The sequence below is a fragment of the Engystomops pustulosus genome, chromosome 4 (genome assembly GCF_040894005.1).
Source record: "Engystomops pustulosus chromosome 4, aEngPut4.maternal, whole genome shotgun sequence".
NCBI classification, from domain to species: domain Eukaryota; kingdom Metazoa; phylum Chordata; class Amphibia; order Anura; family Leptodactylidae; genus Engystomops; species Engystomops pustulosus.
Window position 1 is genome coordinate 201,858,672 of NC_092414.1, and position 12,272 is coordinate 201,870,943.

Consider the following 12,272-nt stretch of genomic DNA (forward strand, 5'->3'; position numbering starts at 1 on the left):
AGAAAACTGTATTCCAAGCTCTTTGCGATTATTCTGATTTCCTGTTTTAACCTCTATTCTGTTCCTGACTCCAAACCCACGTTGCCGGTCCTGACCTACCGCTACGTCCCAGACCCTGATCCTGAGCTGCCTGTCTCCACCTCCTGCCTGTCCCCGACCACGAGTTTGCCTTACGATTCTGTACTACGCCTTGGCCACCCCCGTGGACAAAGCCGCGCCTGTGGAATGACCTGGTGGTATCACGCCGCAAGAAGTCCAACCTGCTTTGCGGCGGGCTCTGGTGAAAACCGGGTACCACTTAGACTCTGGTCCCAGGTGTCGGCTTATGTCATCGTCCACGGTGGTCCAGTGGGTCCACTACCCCTGGTTCCTGACAGTAAGATCGGGCATGGCTCTATATCGCCTGGCTGATCTTGCCACCATTGTGGCCCAGCAGTCCCAGCAGATTGCCGTGCAAGGTCAGCAACTCTGACAAGTCGCCTCCATGTTGCAGCAAGTAATGGCTACTCAGCACCAGCGTCAAGTTCCTGCGGTTCCTTCTGCTACTCCGGTTTGTCTGCCTTCCTCAGAACCCAAACTGAGACTCTCCATGCCATATAAATATGATGGGGATCCTAAGTTGTGCAGGGGCTTTATCACTCGTTGCATATTGAACTCTTGCCTACGCAGTTAGTCACAGAATGGTCTAAAGTGGCTTTCATCATCAGCCTCCTCTCCGGAAAGGCCCTGGCATGGGCTACTCCCCTATGGGAGAGCAAAGACCCAGTCATGCTCTCACCATGACTGCTTCCGTTTCCTCCAAGCCTCTGGAGGCTGTTCCCGCTGCTTATATATCTTCTCGGAGAAACAAGCAGAGATCCTGCCACCACGCCGTCCTTATGACTGTCCTGTAGAGCTGCTGCCGGGCAGGTCCCCGCCACAAGGTCGGGTATACCCATTGTCCGTACAGTAACCACGGCTATGTCAGCCTATATCAAGAAGATATAGACCTGCAGAAAGGATTCATCCGCAAGTCTTCGTCACCTGCCGGTGCTGGATTCTTTTTGTGGCCAAGAAAGATGGTTCTCTTCACTCCTGCGTAGACTATCGTGGGCTTAATAAAGTTACTGTGAAGAACCGCTACCCACTTCCCTTGATCACGGAACTCTGATCGACTCCGTGGAGCTAAGGTCGTCACTAAGTTGGACCTTCAGGGGGCATATAATCTCATCCGCATCCGTCAACGGGATCAATGGAAGAGTGCCTTCAGCACTTGAGATGGACACTTTGAGAATCTTTGGACTTTGCAATGTGCCTGCTGTCTTTCAAGAATTTGTCAACGACATTTTAAGAGACTTGTTATATACTTGTGTCGTGGTCTGCTTGGACGATATCCTGGTGTTCTCTACTGACCTGGAATCCTATTGTGCCCATTTACGACAAGTTCTCAGGCACCTATGGGCCAATCACCTATATGCAAAACTCAAGAAGTGCCATTTCCACCAGAAGTGGAACTCAAGTATATAATTTCTAATAAGGGTCTACAGATCCCATCAAGTTGTCTGCAGTTCTCCACTGCTCCTCGCCCAGTAGGACTATGAGCTATACAGAGATTCCTAGGCTTTGCTAACTACTACTGACAGCTCATACCACATTTCTCCTCCATCATGTTGCCTATAGGGGTTTTAACAAAGAAAAACACTGACCCTAAGCTCTGGCCTCCAGTGACAGAAGAAGCATTTTGTAAATAAGGGTTCATAATAGAAGCTGGCAGGGGCACTGATTGCTTTTAATAGGTCCTACTTAATGCTGGACCTTACATCCATCTTAACAAGATTGAGTTACATCTTAGGTGCATCTGTAGAATCTCCTCCCTGAATTCAGACTACTCAAGGGTCATATACCAAGGGGCACCAGCGTTACATAACCCTCCCCACTCCCATATGGCCCCTCTTGGGACCAGAACAATAGAGAAATTCTTGATAAGGGCTGGAGCATCAACGTTCACCTCAGGTTTCCAAGACCTTTCTTTAGGGCTGGATACCTTCTGGTCTACAAGATAAAAGGTTGATTCTTTCTATTCTGTTGTAGTCTAGAGTTTCCTTGACCTCGTAAACATCATTGACACCACTAGGAGAAGGCACAGAAATGTAATTTTACAGTAGCTATTAAGAACCAGCAGTTTGAGGAAAGAACATGGCATGAGCGTTATATCCTATGTCCTGGTTGGAGGCAGACAGAGCTTGTAAGTCATAGGGTTAATTTGATGTAGAACCTCAAATGGTCCAAGAAATCTAGGAGAAAACTTGTAGGAAGGCACCTTTAGATTTTTGGAAAATAATCATTCACTTTCTGTCTGCATTTTTATTCATGCAAGCTATCACCAGATTTAGTTTGGTGGCAGATCTGCAAGAACAAACCATCAGCTTTGTTAGCTGCAGGAACCTCGGAATTAGGGGAACAGGAAGAGGCACACAAGGATGTGGGCTAAATACTGTACAGTGAAGAATGTAGATGCAGCAGTAGATTCACTTGTATGATTATTATACAAGAATTCTGCCCAGGGAAGAAGCTTCACCCAGTAATCATCAAGTAGAGACAAAGGGGGATATTTATCAGGACCTCTGCGCACCGCCAGTGGCGCAGAGGCCCTGAAATAATCGCAAATGCTAGCTTATTGCTAGCTTTTGCGATTATTTTCCCCAATTCGCCACCTTCACGCCAGTGGGGCGTGAAAGGGGGGCGCGGCCGGCCGAGCGGGGTGCACGGCGGCCGGACAGGAGTGGGCCGGCGCGGGGCGTTACTGTCCCCGCGCCTGCGCAATCGCTGCTGCCGGCGACTTTTCATACGTGAAAAGTCGCCTGCCTGGCGTAGGATAAACGCTGCGCAGCTGGCAGCCCGATACATGAAGAGGCAGAAGCGAGGTACACAGATGTCAGGCAGAAGTCTGTAACAGGGAGGAGGTCAGGATGGGCAGCACGGGATCATATGCCGTGCAACAGGTCAGGTCAGACGGAACAGGATCAAAGTCAAACACGGAATCGGGGTCACAACGGGAAATTGATCAACAAGCACAAGGCAAGGGACACAAGCTTTCTCAATGGCATAGAGCATGAAGATCCGTCAGGGTCTTCGGGGAGAGGCTGGATTAAATAGGATTCTGGGTAAGGACAGCGCCAATTAATGGCACGCTGGCCCTTTAAATCTTCTGAAGCCAGCGCGTGCGTGCCATAGGAGACGGGGACGCTTGCACACGTCCGCGGGACTGGAATCCGGAGCAAACATGGGTGTGCAGGGGCACACGGTGAGGCACGTGTGACTACTGAGATAATTTTAGAAGGATCGATGATATGCTGAGAACTCGCTAGCTTGTCAGTAGTCTCAAAAGTTCTGGAAAGGGCATCTGCTTTAATGTTTTTCTCAGTGGGACAAAAATGGAGTTCAAAATCAAACCTGGTAAAGAACAGTGAGCATCTAGCTTGACGAGGATTCAAACACTGTGCAGATTGTAAGCAGGTAAAATTTTTGATCTTTATAAATAATTACGGGATATGCACATCTCCTTTCAGATAAGGTGCAATGACATCTGTCGACTCTGCCAATCTGCCAATTTTTCTTGTTCCATCACCCTTCCAAACACATTGAGGTAGGCCTCCACATCATAATATGAGGTAATTTTTTGCAGAGCTTGTTGCACAGTCCGCTTTACATCTCTGAGCTCCACAGGTCTCTGTGGACTAGTGACACCAGTCTCTTGTTGCTGCATATTGGACTGCACCAGATGCTTCAGTTGCTCCTCCATAGTGAGGGTCTGGTCTTGTATGGCGTCAGCAGCCTTCACCCACGACATTCACAATCTTTCAGCAAGCAGTTGCCGTGTTGCTGATCCTAGTTCCTGTTGAATGCCTGCATCTTCCACAAATTGTCAGGATCTGGTGTTGCTGGATCGCAATGACAGACTACATTGTTCGCAGTCCAATTGTTGATTTTTATTCACTCCAACAGTAGTTTGCAGCACAGAAACAACACATAAAATAAACACCTGCTCATCTGGGTGCTAACTAAACATACATTAGTATCATCGCCTATAGTAACAGAAAGTTCACACAGTCCAAGACAGTCTCCAGCTAGAGCAAACTCCTTTCTGGCTTGCTAGCCAAGCTGTATCTGATGGGACTAAGATGGAAACAATGTTGGGGTGTAAATTTGTGAATGTTCTAAAAATGTTGGCCGAATGACAAACGTCTGTTGCTCATAGGTGGCGCATTGAACTGAAAAACTGTGGACAGGGGTTTGTGTGTCTGGTGTGATTGAGGTGCATTGTATTGGAAGGGATTGTAAGGAGTGGTTTGTGATTTGGTTGTTTGAAATGTTTCCCTCTTTGTCCTAAAAAAGGACCTCATTATTTTAATTTCTGCAATGTTGCAGGTTTTACAGTTTTTAAATAAATTAGGCACTAGTATATCTGCAGATCTTTCATCTGGACAGGTGGTGCAATAGATAACGTATCTGATTACACACCAGAAAATTGTATGCACGACTTGGCTTGGACTTGCATAGTGGTTAGTACTCTGGTTTGTGTCGGCAGCAAGCTTTGGTCACTGCCGGTCCACTTTTGGACTACAGATAAGAAGACTATAGATTTCACTCACAAGTTGGTCATAACGTTACTGGGATTGTATAGTGATTAGCGTTGTGGCTAAGGCAACCCCGGTTCGAATCTAGGTCACGTCCATTGTTGGTCCTTCCTGGCTCGAAGCGTTGCCGTGATCGTATAGTGGTTAGTACTCTGCGTTGTGGCCGCAGCAACCCCGGTTCGAATCCGGGTCACGGCATGTCTTTTTTTGTTCCAATATTAACGCCAACTTCCCAAGGTGGAAAATTATTTTCAGAGTTTTAGGAAAAAAAGCAACTCATTTTTCTCCTGTATTATTTGTTGGCTTCTCTGAATTTCTTCGACCACATTTGGCAACATTGTGATTTCAACTCTCCCAAAATCACATTGTCAGAAAACTCACACCGTTTCCAGATCTCATGAAAATATGTTATCTTATCTCTGATGATTGGATTGGCAAGAAACGGATTGGACTTATTGCAATGTTGGAAGTTTGCTAGTTCTTTAAAATGAATCACATTTTGGGCTGCAGCACTCTCATCAGGGCCAGTGGCGCAATGGATAACGCGTCTGACTACGGATCAGAAGATTGTAGGTTCGACTCCTACCTGGCTCGAAGCGTTGCCGTGATCGTATAGTGGTTAGTACTCTGCGTTGTGGCCGCAGCAACCCCGGTTCGAATCCGGGTCACGGCATGTCTTTTTTTGTTCCAATATTAACGCCAACTTCCCAAGGTGGAAAATTATTTTCAGAGTTTTAGGAAAAAAAGCAACTCATGTTTCTCCTGTGTTATTTGTTGGCTTCTCTGAATTTCTTGGACCACATTTGGCAACATTGTGATTTCAACTCTCCCAAAATCACATTGTCAGAAAACTCACACCGTTTCCAGATCTCATGAAAATATGTTATCTCTGATGATTGGATTGGCAAGAAACGGATTGGACTTATTGCAATGTTGGAAGTTTGCTAGTTCTTTAAAATTAGTCACATTTTGGGCGGCAGCACTCTCATCAGGGCCAGTGGCGCAATGGATAACGCGTCTGACTACGGATCAGAAGATTGTAGGTTCGACTCCTACCTGGCTCGAAGCGTTGCCGTGATCGTATAGTGGTTAGTACTCTGTGTTGTGGCCGCAGCGACCCCGGTTCGAATCCTGGTCACGGCATGTCTTTTTTTGTTCCAATATTAACGCCAACTTCCCAAGGTGGAAAATTCTTTTCAGAGTTTTAGGAAAAAAAGCAACTCATGTTTCTCCTGTGTTATTTGTTGGCTTCTCTGAATTTCTTGGACCACATTTGGCAACATTGTGATTTCAACTCTCCCAAAATCACATTGTCAGAAAACTCACACCGTTTCCAGATCTCATGAAAATATGTTATCTCTGATGATTGGATTGGCAAGAAACGGATTGGACTTATTGCAATGTTGGAAGTTTGCTAGTTCTTTAAAATGAGTCACATTTTGGGCTGCAGCACTCTCATCAGGGCCAGTGGCGCAATGGATAACACGTCTGACTACGGATCAGGAGATTGTAGGTTCGACTCCTACCTGGCTCGAAGCGTTGCCGTGATCGTATAGTGGTTAGTACTCTGCGTTGTGGCCGCAGCAACCCCGGTTCGAATCCGGGTCACGGCATGTCTTTTTTTTGTTCCAATATTAACGCCAACTTCCCAAGGTGGAAAATTCTTTTCAGAGTTTTAGGAAAAAAAGCAACTCATGTTTCTCCTGTGTTATTTGTTGGCTTCTCTGAATTTCTTGGACCACATTTGGCAACATTGTGATTTCAACTCTCCCAAAATCACATTGTCAGAAAACTCACACCGTTTCCAGATCTCATGAAAATATGTTATCTCTGATGATTGGATTGGCAAGAAACGGATTGGACTTATTGCAATGTTGGAAGTTTGCTAGTTCTTTAAAATGAGTCACATTTTGGGCTGCAGCACTCTCATCAGGGCCAGTGGCGCAATGGATAACGCTTCTGACTACGGATCAGAAGATTGTAGGTTCGACTCCTACCTGGCTCGAAGCGTTGCCGTGATCGTATAGTGGTTAGTACTCTGCGTTGTGGCCGCAGCAACCCCGGTTCGAATCCGGGTCACGGCATGTCCTTTTTTGTTCCAATATTAACGCCTACTTCCCAAGGTGGAAAATTATTTTCAGAGTTTTAGGAAAAAAAGCAACTCATTTTTCTCCTGTATTATTTGTTGGCTTCTCTGAATTTCTTCGACCACATTTGGCAACATTGTGATTTCAACTCTCCCAAAATCACATTGTCAGAAAACTCACACCGTTTCCAGATCTCATGAAAATATGTTATCTTATCTCTGATGATTGGATTGGCAAGAAACGGATTGGACTTATTGCAATGTTGGAAGTTTGCTAGTTCTTTCAAATGAGTCACATTTTGGGCTGCAGCACTCTCATCAGGGACAGTGGCGCAATGGATAACGCGTCTGACTACGGATCAGAAGATTGTAGGTTCGACTCCTACCTGGCTCGAAGCGTTGCCGTGATCGTATAGTGGTTAGTACTCTGCGTTGTGGCCGCAGCAACCCCGGTTCGAATCCGGTTCACGGCATGTCTTTTTTTGTTCCAATATTAACGCCAACTTCCCAAGGTGGAAAATTCTTTTCAGAGTTTTAGGAAAAAAAGCAACTCATGTTTCTCCTGTGTTATTTGTTGGCTTCTCTGAATTTCTTGGACCACATTTGGCAACATTGTGATTTCAACTCTCCCAAAATCACATTGTCAGAAAACTCACTACGTTTCCAGATCTCATGAAAATATGTTATCTCTGATGATTGGATTGGCAAGAAACGGATTGGACTTATTGCAATGTTGGAAGTTTGCTAGTTCTTTAAAATGAGTCACATTTTGGGCTGCAGCACTCTCATCAGGGCCAGTGGCGCAATGGATAACGCGTCTGACTACGGATCAGAAGATTGTAGGTTCGACTCCTACCTGGCTCGAAGCGTTGCCGTGATCGTATAGTGGTTAGTACTCTGCGTTGTGGCCGCAGCAACCCCGGTTCGAATCCGGGTCACGGCATGTCTTTTTTTTGTTCCAATATTAACGCCAACTTCCCAAGGTGGAAAATTCTTTTCAGAGTTTTAGGAAAAAAAGCAACTCATGTTTCTCCTGTGTTATTTGTTGGCTTCTCTGAATTTCTTGGACCACATTTGGCAACATTGTGATTTCAACTCTCCCAAAATCACATTGTCAGAAAACTCACACCGTTTCCAGATCTCATGAAAATATGTTATCTTATCTCTGATGATTGGATTGGCAAGAAACGGATTGGACTTATTGCAATGTTGGAAGTTTGCTAGTTCTTTCAAATGAGTCACATTTTGGGCTGCAGCACTCTCATCAGGGCCAGTGGCGCAATGGATAACGCGTCTGACTACGGATCAGAAGATTGTAGGTTCGACTCCTACCTGGCTCGAAGCGTTGCCGTGATCGTATAGTGGTTAGTACTCTGCGTTGTGGCCGCAGCAACCCCGGTTCGAATCCGGGTCACGGCATGTCTTTTTTTGTTCCAATATTAACGCCAACTTCCCAAGGTGGAAAATTCTTTTCAGAGTTTTAGGAAAAAAAGCAACTCATGTTTCTCCTGTGTTATTTGTTGGCTTCTCTGAATTTCTTGGACCACATTTGGCAACATTGTGATTTCAACTCTCCCAAAATCACATTGTCAGAAAACTCACACCGTTTCCAGATCTCATGAAAATATGTTATCTCTGATGATTGGATTGGCAAGAAATGGATTGGACTTATTGCAATGTTGGAAGTTTGCTAGTTCTTTAAAATGAGTCACATTTTGGGCTGCAGCACTCTCATCAGGGCCAGTGGCGCAATGGATAACGCTTCTGACTACGGATCAGAAGATTGTAGGATCAACTCCTACCTGGCTCGAAGCGTTGCCGTGATCGTATAGTGGTTAGTACTCTGTGTTGTGGCCGCAGCAACCCCGGTTCGAATCCGGGTCACGGCATGTCTTTTTTTGTTCCAATATTAACGCCAACTTCCCAAGGTGGAAAATTCTTTTCAGAGTTTTAGGAAAAAAAGCAACTCATGTTTCTCCTGTGTTATTTGTTGGCTTCTCTGAATTTCTTGGACCACATTTGGCAACATTGTGATTTCAACTCTCCCAAAATCACATTGTCAGAAAACTCACTACGTTTCCAGATCTCATGAAAATATGTTATCTCTGATGATTGGATTGGCAAGAAACGGATTGGACTTATTGCAATGTTGGAAGTTTGCTAGTTCTTTCAAATGAGTCACATTTTGGGCTGCAGCACTCTCATCAGGGCCAGTGGCGCAATGGATAACGCGTCTGACTACGGATCAGAAGATTGTAGGTTCGACTCCTACCTGGCTCGAAGCGTTGCCGTGATCGTATAGTGGTTAGTACTCTGCGTTGTGGCCGCAGCAACCCCGGTTCGAATCCGGGTCACGGCATGTCTTTTTTTGTTCCAATATTAACGCCAACTTCCCAAGGTGGAAAATTCTTTTCAGAGTTTTAGGAAAAAAAGCAACTCATGTTTCTCCTGTGTTATTTGTTGGCTTCTCTGAATTTCTTGGACCACATTTGGCAACATTGTGATTTCAACTCTCCCAAAATCACATTGTCAGAAAACTCACACCGTTTCCAGATCTCATGAAAATATGTTATCTCTGATGATTGGATTGGCAAGAAATGGATTGGACTTATTGCAATGTTGGAAGTTTGCTAGTTCTTTAAAATGAGTCACATTTTGGGCTGCAGCACTCTCATCAGGGCCAGTGGCGCAATGGATAACGCTTCTGACTACGGATCAGAAGATTGTAGGATCAACTCCTACCTGGCTCGAAGCGTTGCCGTGATCGTATAGTGGTTAGTACTCTGTGTTGTGGCCGCAGCAACCCCGGTTCGAATCCGGGTCACGGCATGTCTTTTTTTGTTCCAATATTAACGCCAACTTCCCAAGGTGGAAAATTCTTTTCAGAGTTTTAGGAAAAAAAGCAACTCATGTTTCTCCTGTGTTATTTGTTGGCTTCTCTGAATTTCTTGGACCACATTTGGCAACATTGTGATTTCAACTCTCCCAAAATCACATTGTCAGAAAACTCACTACGTTTCCAGATCTCATGAAAATATGTTATCTCTGATGATTGGATTGGCAAGAAACGGATTGGACTTATTGCAATGTTGGAAGTTTGCTAGTTCTTTAAAATGAGTCACATTTTGGGCTGCAGCACTCTCATCAGGGCCAGTGGCGCAATGGATAACGCGTCTGACTACGGATCAGAAGATTGTAGGTTCGACTCCTACCTGGCTCGAAGCGTTGCCGTGATCGTATAGTGGTTAGTACTCTGCGTTGTGGCCACAGCAACCCCGGTTCGAATCCGGGTCACGGCATGTCTTTTTTTGTTCCAATATTAACGCCAACTTCCCAAGGTGGAAAATTCTTTTCAGAGTTTTAGGAAAAAAAGCAACTCATGTTTCTCCTGTGTTATTTGTTGGCTTCTCTGAATTTCTTGGACCACATTTGGCAACATTGTGATTTCAACTCTCCCAAAATCACATTGTCAGAAAACTCACACCGTTTCCAGATCTCATGAAAATATGTTATCTCTGATGATTGGATTGGCAAGAAACGGATTGGACTTATTGCAATGTTGGAAGTTTGCTAGTTCTTTAAAATTAGTCACATTTTGGGCGGCAGCACTCTCATCAGGGCCAGTGGCGCAATGGATAACGCGTCTGACTACGGATCAGAAGATTGTAGGTTCGACTCCTACCTGGCTCGAAGCGTTGCCGTGATCGTATAGTGGTTAGTACTCTGTGTTGTGGCTGCAGCGACCCCGGTACGAATCCTGGTCACGGCATGTCTTTTTTTGTTCCAATATTAACGCCAACTTCCCAAGGTGGAAAATTCTTTTCAGAGTTTTAGGAAAAAAAGCAACTCATGTTTCTCCTGTGTTATTTGTTGGCTTCTCTGAATTTCTTGGACCACATTTGGCAACATTGTGATTTCAACTCTCCCAAAATCACATTGTCAGAAAACTCACACCGTTTCCAGATCTCATGAAAATATGTTATCTCTGATGATTGGATTGGCAAGAAACGGATTGGACTTATTGCAATGTTGGAAGTTTGCTAGTTCTTTAAAATGAGTCACATTTTGGGCTGCAGCACTCTCATCAGGGCCAGTGGCGCAATGGATAACACGTCTGACTACGGATCAGGAGATTGTAGGTTCGACTCCTACCTGGCTCGAAGCGTTGCCGTGATCGTATAGTGGTTAGTACTCTGCGTTGTGGCCGCAGCAACCCCGGTTCGAATCCGGTTCACGGCATGTCTTTTTTTGTTCCAATATTAACGCCAACTTCCCAAGGTGGAAAATTCTTTTCAGAGTTTTAGGAAAAAAAGCAACTCATGTTTCTCCTGTGTTATTTGTTGGCTTCTCTGAATTTCTTGGACCACATTTGGCAACATTGTGATTTCAACTCTCCCAAAATCACATTGTCAGAAAACTCACTACGTTTCCAGATCTCATGAAAATATGTTATCTCTGATGATTGGATTGGCAAGAAACGGATTGGACTTATTGCAATGTTGGAAGTTTGCTAGTTCTTTAAAATGAGTCACATTTTGGGCTGCAGCACTCTCATCAGGGCCAGTGGCGCAATGGATAACGCGTCTGACTACGGATCAGAAGATTGTAGGTTCGACTCCTACCTGGCTCGAAGCGTTGCCGTGATCGTATAGTGGTTAGTACTCTGCGTTGTGGCCGCAGCAACCCCGGTTCGAATCCGGGTCACGGCATGTCTTTTTTTGTTCCAATATTAACGCCAACTTCCCAAGGTGGAAAATTCTTTTCAGAGTTTTAGGAAAAAAAGCAACTCATGTTTCTCCTGTGTTATTTGTTGGCTTCTCTGAATTTCTTGAACCACATTTGGCAACATTGTGATTTCAACTCTCCCAAAATCACATTGTCAGAAAACTCACACCGTTTCCAGATCTCATGAAAATATGTTATCTCTGATGATTGGATTGGCAAGAAACGGATTGGACTTATTGCAATGTTGGAAGTTTGCTAGTTCTTTAAAATGAGTCACATTTTGGGCTGCAGCACTCTCATCAGGGCCAGTGGCGCAATGGATAACGCTTCTGACTACGGATCAGAAGATTGTAGGATCAACTCCTACCTGGCTCGAAGCGTTGCCGTGATCGTATAGTGGTTAGTACTCTGTGTTGTGGCCGCAGCAACCCCGGTTCGAATCCGGGTCACGGCATGTCTTTTTTTGTTCCAATATTAACGCCAACTTCCCAAGGTGGAAAATTATTTTCAGAGTTTTAGGAAAAAAAGCAACTCATGTTTCTCCTGTGTTATTTGTTGGCTTCTCTGAATTTCTTGGACCACATTTGGCAACATTGTGATTTCAACTCTCCCAAAATCACATTGTCAGAAAACTCACACCGTTTCCAGATCTCATGAAAATATGTTATCTCTGATGATTGGATTGGCAAGAAACGGATTGGACTTATTGCAATGTTGGAAGTTTGCTAGTTTTTTAAAATGAGTCACATTTTGAACTGCAGCGCTCTCGTCAGGGCCAGTGGCGCAATGGATAACGCGTCTGACTACGGATCAGAAGATTGTAGGTTCGACTCCTACCTGGCTCG

At 44.9% G+C, this 12,272-nt stretch overlaps 21 non-coding genes across 21 annotated transcripts; all 21 read left to right on the forward strand.

Annotated features, from left to right (window-relative positions):
* Nucleotides 1-4,742: 4,742 nt before the first annotated feature.
* Nucleotides 4,743-4,814, forward strand: TRNAH-GUG (transfer RNA histidin (anticodon GUG)). Its single transcript has one exon. It is a non-coding gene; the product is annotated as a tRNA-His (tRNA).
* Nucleotides 4,815-5,137: 323 nt separating this feature from the next.
* On the forward strand, nt 5,138-5,210 carry TRNAR-ACG (transfer RNA arginine (anticodon ACG)). Its single transcript has one exon. It is a non-coding gene; the product is annotated as a tRNA-Arg (tRNA).
* A 7-nt stretch (nt 5,211-5,217) lies between these two features.
* Nucleotides 5,218-5,289, forward strand: TRNAH-GUG (transfer RNA histidin (anticodon GUG)). The gene has a single exon. It is a non-coding gene; the product is annotated as a tRNA-His (tRNA).
* Nucleotides 5,290-5,607: 318 nt separating this feature from the next.
* On the forward strand, nt 5,608-5,680 carry TRNAR-ACG (transfer RNA arginine (anticodon ACG)). The gene has a single exon. It is a non-coding gene; the product is annotated as a tRNA-Arg (tRNA).
* A 477-nt stretch (nt 5,681-6,157) lies between these two features.
* Nucleotides 6,158-6,229, forward strand: TRNAH-GUG (transfer RNA histidin (anticodon GUG)). The gene has a single exon. It is a non-coding gene; the product is annotated as a tRNA-His (tRNA).
* Nucleotides 6,230-6,548: 319 nt separating this feature from the next.
* TRNAR-ACG (transfer RNA arginine (anticodon ACG)) lies at nt 6,549-6,621 on the forward strand. The gene has a single exon. It is a non-coding gene; the product is annotated as a tRNA-Arg (tRNA).
* Nucleotides 6,622-6,628: 7 nt separating this feature from the next.
* Nucleotides 6,629-6,700, forward strand: TRNAH-GUG (transfer RNA histidin (anticodon GUG)). The gene has a single exon. It is a non-coding gene; the product is annotated as a tRNA-His (tRNA).
* A 793-nt stretch (nt 6,701-7,493) lies between these two features.
* On the forward strand, nt 7,494-7,566 carry TRNAR-ACG (transfer RNA arginine (anticodon ACG)). Its single transcript has one exon. It is a non-coding gene; the product is annotated as a tRNA-Arg (tRNA).
* Nucleotides 7,567-7,573: 7 nt separating this feature from the next.
* Nucleotides 7,574-7,645, forward strand: TRNAH-GUG (transfer RNA histidin (anticodon GUG)). The gene has a single exon. It is a non-coding gene; the product is annotated as a tRNA-His (tRNA).
* A 324-nt stretch (nt 7,646-7,969) lies between these two features.
* TRNAR-ACG (transfer RNA arginine (anticodon ACG)) lies at nt 7,970-8,042 on the forward strand. The gene has a single exon. It is a non-coding gene; the product is annotated as a tRNA-Arg (tRNA).
* A 7-nt stretch (nt 8,043-8,049) lies between these two features.
* Nucleotides 8,050-8,121, forward strand: TRNAH-GUG (transfer RNA histidin (anticodon GUG)). Its single transcript has one exon. It is a non-coding gene; the product is annotated as a tRNA-His (tRNA).
* Nucleotides 8,122-8,519: 398 nt separating this feature from the next.
* TRNAH-GUG (transfer RNA histidin (anticodon GUG)) lies at nt 8,520-8,591 on the forward strand. The gene has a single exon. It is a non-coding gene; the product is annotated as a tRNA-His (tRNA).
* A 318-nt stretch (nt 8,592-8,909) lies between these two features.
* On the forward strand, nt 8,910-8,982 carry TRNAR-ACG (transfer RNA arginine (anticodon ACG)). The gene has a single exon. It is a non-coding gene; the product is annotated as a tRNA-Arg (tRNA).
* A 7-nt stretch (nt 8,983-8,989) lies between these two features.
* Nucleotides 8,990-9,061, forward strand: TRNAH-GUG (transfer RNA histidin (anticodon GUG)). The gene has a single exon. It is a non-coding gene; the product is annotated as a tRNA-His (tRNA).
* Nucleotides 9,062-9,459: 398 nt separating this feature from the next.
* Nucleotides 9,460-9,531, forward strand: TRNAH-GUG (transfer RNA histidin (anticodon GUG)). Its single transcript has one exon. It is a non-coding gene; the product is annotated as a tRNA-His (tRNA).
* A 318-nt stretch (nt 9,532-9,849) lies between these two features.
* TRNAR-ACG (transfer RNA arginine (anticodon ACG)) lies at nt 9,850-9,922 on the forward strand. The gene has a single exon. It is a non-coding gene; the product is annotated as a tRNA-Arg (tRNA).
* A 397-nt stretch (nt 9,923-10,319) lies between these two features.
* On the forward strand, nt 10,320-10,392 carry TRNAR-ACG (transfer RNA arginine (anticodon ACG)). Its single transcript has one exon. It is a non-coding gene; the product is annotated as a tRNA-Arg (tRNA).
* An 867-nt stretch (nt 10,393-11,259) lies between these two features.
* Nucleotides 11,260-11,332, forward strand: TRNAR-ACG (transfer RNA arginine (anticodon ACG)). Its single transcript has one exon. It is a non-coding gene; the product is annotated as a tRNA-Arg (tRNA).
* Nucleotides 11,333-11,339: 7 nt separating this feature from the next.
* Nucleotides 11,340-11,411, forward strand: TRNAH-GUG (transfer RNA histidin (anticodon GUG)). The gene has a single exon. It is a non-coding gene; the product is annotated as a tRNA-His (tRNA).
* A 398-nt stretch (nt 11,412-11,809) lies between these two features.
* TRNAH-GUG (transfer RNA histidin (anticodon GUG)) lies at nt 11,810-11,881 on the forward strand. The gene has a single exon. It is a non-coding gene; the product is annotated as a tRNA-His (tRNA).
* A 318-nt stretch (nt 11,882-12,199) lies between these two features.
* Nucleotides 12,200-12,272, forward strand: TRNAR-ACG (transfer RNA arginine (anticodon ACG)). Its single transcript has one exon. It is a non-coding gene; the product is annotated as a tRNA-Arg (tRNA).